The sequence below is a fragment of the Cajanus cajan genome, chromosome 7 (assembly GCF_000230855.2).
Source record: "Cajanus cajan strain Asha chromosome 7, NIPB_CcT2T_4, whole genome shotgun sequence".
Taxonomy (NCBI): Eukaryota; Viridiplantae; Streptophyta; class Magnoliopsida; order Fabales; family Fabaceae; genus Cajanus; species Cajanus cajan.
The window spans coordinates 16,372,301-16,379,484 of NC_138523.1; the positions used below are offsets into that span (position 1 = coordinate 16,372,301).

Sequence of the window (7,184 nt, forward strand, 5' to 3'; positions counted from 1 at the left end):
TTTTACCCCATCTTTTCTACCAAATAAATGTAATTTTATAAACTATTTACTAAAATAACGAGAAAAATGTTTATGTAATTTTTTTAATCATGTAATAAAATTAGCATATAAGATGGTTAAAAGAATATAAGTTAGTTGAAAATTTATAAGCTATAAGTTAATAATAGAATATTACCTTCCAAAGGACCTATCACAAGGGTCATGTCTAAGAGGATACAATAAGAATGAATGAGGAAGGCTTATACTCATGTTGAGCTATATGTTATCACTACTACAAAAACAGTATTTAACATCGCCACATTTACATCGGTTCTACCAGAACCGATGTAAATCATAAACGCGGTGGCAAACTTGTAAATAAATATAAAATACAAATATATTTACATCGGTTTTGCTTATGACCGATGTAGAAAAAAAATCTGGGGAGTTGTTCTACATCGGTTTTGCTTATAACCGATGTAGAAATGAAACCCTAACATTCTCGCGCGGGTGCACACTCCCCCTCTCTTCAAATCCCCAAACCTCCAAGACGCCAAAGCCCTCTTCGATTCCATCGCCACCTCCTCCACTCCTACGCCGTCGTCGTCGCCTCCCCCTCTGACTCCCCCACTTGACCGTCGTTCAATACTCCTAATCAGAATAATCAAAGAGAAAGCATCGCAGAGCAAGGAGGCGCTACTCTCCTAATGGACCACCCTCTCCCCCCTGTGCCCCCACCACCCACGACTCCTCCGTGCCCCCCACGCGCAAGCACCTCGCCACGCTCATCTCCTCCGCCGATGGGTCACGCACCACTACCTCCGCCTTAGTCGACCTCCTCATGGACCGCCTCAACGCCACGCACCATGCCACCGTCACCCTCAAGTGCCTGGCCGTGCACCACATTGTCTACCACGACACCTTCATCCTCTAGGACTAGCTCTCCGTCTATCCCTCCTCCGGCGGAAGAAACCACCTCAACCTCTCCAACTTCCACCGTAGCACCGCCGACCCCACCTCCTAGGTACGGTGGTTCGCGCAGCACATGGAGCAGCTCCTCTGCGCCTCCAGAGACCTCGGCTTCTTCCTTAGAGCCAACTCCGATAGCCAAGACAGGGTCTCGTGGATCACCAACGCGCACCTGTTGACCGAGTTTGACTCCCTCGTGGCAGTGGTGGAGGGGATCTGGAAGAGGCTCGAGCCCACCGAGCGCACCTGGTGATTAGTGTGGATTGCTTTCACGTTTTGTTTTCTATACTTTGGTGATTATTTATGAGAAATAAAGAGTTGGTTTTGTTTTTTTATGCTAAGAGTTTTGCAGATAGTTTTGTTTACTGTGTTCTGGTCTTTTTCGGGTGGATGGTTGTTGTGTGCTATTAGACTGAAAGGGCTTGGTTGAAATGTATTGAACATGCTAGATTAAAGTCTTTGTGCTTCAGCAGAAAGAACACCCCAAATTCAGAAGAAAGTCTGAAGACCATTTTGTGGAGCACTCCTTGTCCCTCACTGAGGCCTTATGTGGCTTCCAATTTGTGCTGACTCACTTGGATGGTCGTCAACTTCTTATAAAGTCAAATCCAGGGGAGGTTGTCAAGCCTGGTATGTAAATGGTCCACATCTCTTTTAATAGTTCTTAATCTTTTATAGGTTTGGAGTGGGTGAATAAGTTCTTAATTTGTGTCATGTTTTAGTTTAATTGAAGTTTGGCACTTTGGCTTGCATGATAACATTTGGGGATATGCGTGATTGTCATCACTAGTTCTTAATTCTGGTGATTGAAGCATTTTAAATGTAATATTTGTTTCTTGGTATATCTTGTTTTAAAGTAATTATTATAAAAATACTTTTTCTCATTGTGATTCTTTTTTTTGTTTGACAGCATTGAACACGCTCAAGCATCTCATATTTGTAGCTATAAAGCAGCCAAGCTCAGTGATGAACAAGCTTTTCCCAAATTTCTAGTGAGAGGAAATTTCCTTATGTTGTTTTTTTTCCTTTTCTAAATTTCTAGCTGGGCACAATTCATGTGTGTTTGAAACTGGTCAATATGTAGGTGATCTAGCTGATCCAACTGCACCGAATGCTCTGCTGGTCGGTGGCTTGGCTAAGCCAAATCATGTCTCGGTCACCGGATCAGAATTGCAACTGGATCGGCCAGTCGGTGATGCCATAATCTAAGTGGATAAGACTGCTGCTCCTGATCATGTAGTAGGTGATCCAGCTGCTGATTTGGTTCCATTCCAACCAAGGTATTGTGTTGTTTTTTTTTTGTTGCTGCTATTATAAAAGCATGGTCTTTTGATTAATAGCCTATAATTTGGGGTTTTGTTGTGTTTTCAGACTGACCTCCGTTTCCAGAGCCATGTTGTTCTTGCGTTGCAAAAGGCTGTCGAGGCATATTTCTTTTTGTCGAAGCCGATAGGTTACTAGGGGAAATAGGTGTTTACTATCAGTCATATTAATTGTGATAGGCAAATATAGCTAAAAGTTTGTGAAGGTCTGATTTTTAGAAGTTTGGCATGTAATTGATTTTTTCCAAGTAGGTGATCCAGCTGCTGATTTGGTTCTAGTCCAACCATGGGATGAATTTTCATATAATTTGAATTTTTATTGATCTAAAAGATGCATTGAACCATATCTGTAGCTGCATATATTTCATAATTATTGAATGGATTTAATATTTTTAACAAGTTAGTCTTTTTAATTTTGCGCATCTTAATGCACATCTGATATGAAAACTTTAACGGTGATCTAGTGTGGTACTTGGCTGCGGGAGAGCACTTGGTGGAGCACCAGCTAAGAATCTAATTTTTTTTTTTTAAAAGCAATCTACATCGGTTTAAAGTAGAACCGATGTAGATATGCGTTCAAATCTACATCGGTTTTATTTACAACCGATGTAGATTTGAACGCAAATCTACATCGGTTTTCTGACAACCGATGTAGATTTGAACGCAAATCTACGTCGGTCTATTCTACATCAGTTATAAAACCGATGTAAATTACCTTCCAGAACCGATGTAGAATAGTGCTTTTGTAGTAGTGTATTGAATAATATATGTTGTTATTGAATAGTTAGTCTATGTCTACTTTATTGTAGATATTTATTTTATGTTAAAATATTATTTTAATTAGTTTCTATAGTTTCACTTTATCTTTTAGTCCTCATAGTTTAAAATAGATCTTTTTAGCTTTTATACTTATCTATTTCAATCTTTTTTAGTCTCCATAGTTTAAGATAAATCTTTTTAGTCTCTATATAAGCAATTTTTTTAATAATTTCAACCTCTGTCGTTATTTTATTTTGTAACGTTTTTTCTTTTTTGTTGATGTGATATATATATATATATATATATATATATATATATATTAATTCAACTTGATGTGTTTAATGTCAAATTTATTTTGTTGTAATTATTCTAAATTAGGTCTCTCAATGATTCATGTCCCTTTTGTACCCTCACATGTAACGTGCATTATTGAGACACCATTTTTTTTACCCTCATAAAATTGAAGACCTCTATCATCTCAACACAAAATAGACAATATTATAAAAATAAAAAATAAAATTAACGATAGAGATTAAAAGGATTACAAAATTGCAAATATAGAGACTAAATAGACTTATTTTAAACTGTAGGGTAAACATGATTAAAAGAAGATACGTATAAGGACTAAATAGGTTTATTTCAAAATATAGGGACTAAAAGGTAAAGTAAGTGAAATTATAGGACTAAAAACATATTTTAACCTTTATTTTATTTTGATTTTGTATTTTGAGTCATTAGAATAGAGGTATGTTTTCTTGTAATTTTCTTTCAAAGGTGTATTATGTATTTTTGGAGGTGCAACTAATAATTGAAAAATGCAATCAAGTGAGCTTGTGAGAGCCAAGAGGGGGGAGGGGTGCACCTATTTTTGGGGCCTAAATGGTGTTTTTTATACCTCTCACATGTGCTTTACACTACTCGATCCCTTAGTCACATTTTCTATGACTAGTCACACCTTACATGTGTCTACTACTTCATCCCCCTTTTACTCCCACACTCCCCTTCACACTTTACATGCCTAGTCACATTTCCCACACCCTCTATATCTATACTAGATCAAGGGAAGGTTTGAACTATGGTTTGTTTAACTAACTAGAGGGGGTTGGAAGAGTAGTTAGACTAACCTAGGTAAGAGTTGGCTTGTATGGCAAGCTAACCTAACTATGGTCTATTTGGCCATGGTTAAGCTACCTTGTACCACAAGCCAACCAACTCTAAATAGGATTCTACCTCTTGCATGTGTCACTTTTGAGCATTTATGTGATGAAAATTAGTTTTTCTCTGTCAAAGGTCTTTCGAGTTCTTTCTAGAGTGTGACTTCATTTGCACAATCAAGGGTTCGCTCTTTATGAAAAATGTTCATAGGGCTCATCTCCATTGAAGAATGGTTCCATCATCATTTTTCTTCTCCTCCATCATTTTCTTGTTTTCTTCTTCAAATTTTGGAACCTATGGATGAAGATCTTGGGGAAGGTGTCACCTAGAAACATTTTCCATGCTTTAAAGGTGTTTCCATCAGTAAGGAGCTAAAAAATTAAGAGCTTATAACTTAATTGATTGAATTGAAAGTGTTTACAAAATTAACTGATAAGTTAGTTGATTGATGTGAAATGACATGTTTATTTATTTAATAATTAAGAGTGAGAGAATAACATGTAAACAAAATAGTTTCTAAATTAAAAAGGATAAAAAGATTGCAAGTAAATTAATGAGGATAAAAAAGGAAAGGAGAAAAAATCTAAAATTTTATTTGTTATAAACTATTTAAATAAGTTATGAAAATAAGTTATATAAACTCCTAAAATAAACTTGCGTATCAAACAAATTGATTTTAGTTAAACTAACTTATAAGTTGTTAAATAAACTTATAAGATCATCATCTATCTTACCAAACACTATCGTAATATATAAACCACCTTTGATGACCCCACTGCTAGTGCAAAATGAGGATTTCCTAAAGAACTTTATATGTTTGGGAGTTATTCACATAGCATAAAATTTATTGTGGTGACATACTTGTAAATATGCCAAAATACTTTATGATGGGTGTTAACTTACCGATCATAGAATGTTCTTTCTACAACGTGTAAGTCAACACCCATCATAAAATGTGTTGGTCAGTCTTTGACTCTAATCTTTATATAGCGGTGTTAACTTACCTGTCATAAAAAGAAACATTCTAGGATAGGTAAATCATCAGCCACCATAAAATATCTTCTTATTAGTCACACTGAGAAAGTGAACCTAGTTCGTTCTCCACTGTTTCATATTTTTCTCCACAGTTTCATCTTTTTCTCCACAGATAACATCAAAGGTGATTTTCGACGACTCCTCCGTTCATGTTACCTACTCGTTCCAACGACCACTGTGACCAAAATGTTTCAACGAGCTTCTTCTTCAATTCTCCTTCATGTGCGCTCCTAAGTTTGAAGCTTTACTTCTCCTTCTTCCATGGTTTTTAGGGTTTGTTGTGGATAATAAGCATATTATTCTGTGGGTTTTCTCATTACTTGTTTGTTCATTTTGGGTTTGCTCATTAATTACCTATTTGCTCATTACATGTTTTGATAAATTTGTGTATGAGTTCTATATGCACATAGAAAACTAATTTGAACATTAGTTAGATATAGAGTGTATGTTGTTCCTTTGGGGCATGCATTATGATATAGTTGGGAATATTATTAATCAATTTATTATATGGTTGGCCAAAAATATTGATAATCTTAAGTTCGTTGAAACATAAAAAACTAGTAAGTACTACATTAGGAAATTTATATAAAATGCTTTTAAATTAATTGAGATATAAATTAAAAATTTTAAAAAAAATTATGGTAAGTACCTATACAATATTGACCATTAATTTAAATATCTTTTGGGTACCCATAATTTTAGATCTTTATTATAATTAGTAAATTTATATTAGTATAATTAAATACAAATTGTTAATTGCACAATGTTAAACAATAAGAAATTTAATTAAAAATATATTAGATTAGTGATATTAGTCAATGTAGGAGATATAGATTAAAAATTAAATTTTTTTAATTAAAATATATTTTTAGTACATATAAGTTATTAATAATTAAATGAATACTTTAATTATTACTAAATTAGTTTTTGTTGTGTTAATATGGTTAATTATATATATATATATATATATATATATATATATATATATATATATATATAGATCTCCTGATATAAAATAACATTTTAAAGTGTAACATTTTATGTCACGTGATAAATGCTCATTATAAAATGTGTAGACAATAGTGTACCATATTAACACAATACATGAGAAAAAAGTACATGGCAAAATTACTCCATAAATTAATAAATAAACAATTTTGAAAATCACATTTATGTAGCAGAAAATCACTCTTTTTATTTCTTGAAACAATCTCTGCTAGTTTGGTATTTAATTAGAGACCGAAAGTCTAAAATCTTACACGTTCGATGTTCCAGTGAACTTACGACACCAAGATCCAAATTTTGGAGTTTTATAGTTTTGAGCATGCATTCTTTCTTGCACTCTTTGCTCACTCTAATCCCTTCTCACACGCCAATTCTACAAATTTTGTCAATGTATTCAGTACGATAAATTTCATTAACTTATTAAGATTAGGTAATATCTCATGACTTAAAAAAATACTTATAGAAGTCTGAACTCTGAAGTACATATGATCTACTAGCAGTAAAATTCGGAAACACGTCTATTTAATCGATCCTTAGCATTATATATATTTTAAAATATAATAAAATATAAATATTTTATTACATTTAAATTATTATTTAATTTTAACAAAATTTAATATAAAGTCTTATAATTCAATAGTTAGATTTATAAAATTAATGTTATTAAATAGTGTAATATTTACACTAATATCATTTGAATCTTATATATATTTATATATATATATATGCATATAATTATATAATTAATCAAAAATTATAATTCCTTCATATATTTATTTATTTTTCCTCAGGGTCTCTAATTTATCTTTTGTATAAGGTATATTCTTGCTTTGTTTCACTCGAGTTTCCATCTCAGAAAATTAATCTTCTACCTAGTGCGCCTAATTTGGCAATCCTCGTCAACTCATCAGAACCATCTTATTAGAATGGCATATTATTTAATGGGAGCAAATTTTTATT

The 7,184-nt window shown here is 33.2% G+C and overlaps 1 pseudogene across 1 annotated transcript; it reads left to right on the forward strand.

Annotated features, from left to right (window-relative positions):
- Positions 1-477: 477 nt before the first annotated feature.
- Positions 478-2,614, forward strand: LOC145949860 (putative clathrin assembly protein At4g40080; annotated as a pseudogene). Its single transcript, XR_014428186.1, has 2 exons — positions 478-2,228; positions 2,320-2,614. The product of XR_014428186.1 is annotated as a putative clathrin assembly protein At4g40080 (transcript).
- The last annotated feature ends 4,570 nt before the right edge of the window (positions 2,615-7,184 follow it).